Consider the following 384-nt stretch of genomic DNA (forward strand, 5'->3'; position numbering starts at 1 on the left):
TAATGGCTGATACAGCGAGACATGGAAATATTTTTCACTGTTTATTTCAGAGCCATACAAAGCTATATATGGCTCTGGATTATATTAAATATATAAAAAACATTGCGTCATAAAATGTTCGTTTTTTCTGCTCCTGATAAGCATGATGTGTGATGAATCACAGTTATTCCATTATTCCAGTGTGTTCATAGGTCCTATATGCTCATTTGCATAACACTGGGGATTTTTTTCATCAAGGCGATTGGGAATTGTATTTAGTCATTTGCACAGTATTTCACCACAACAATTTTTTGTCATCATCTGTAAAATATCTGCAAAATGGACTTTTAAAAAGTGTTTTCTTTTGAGAGTTGATTGACTGTTCTTTTAAATTGCGTCACTTCC

Source organism: Salmo trutta, chromosome 19, assembly GCF_901001165.1.
Source record: "Salmo trutta chromosome 19, fSalTru1.1, whole genome shotgun sequence".
In the NCBI taxonomy this organism is placed as follows: domain Eukaryota; kingdom Metazoa; phylum Chordata; class Actinopteri; order Salmoniformes; family Salmonidae; genus Salmo; species Salmo trutta.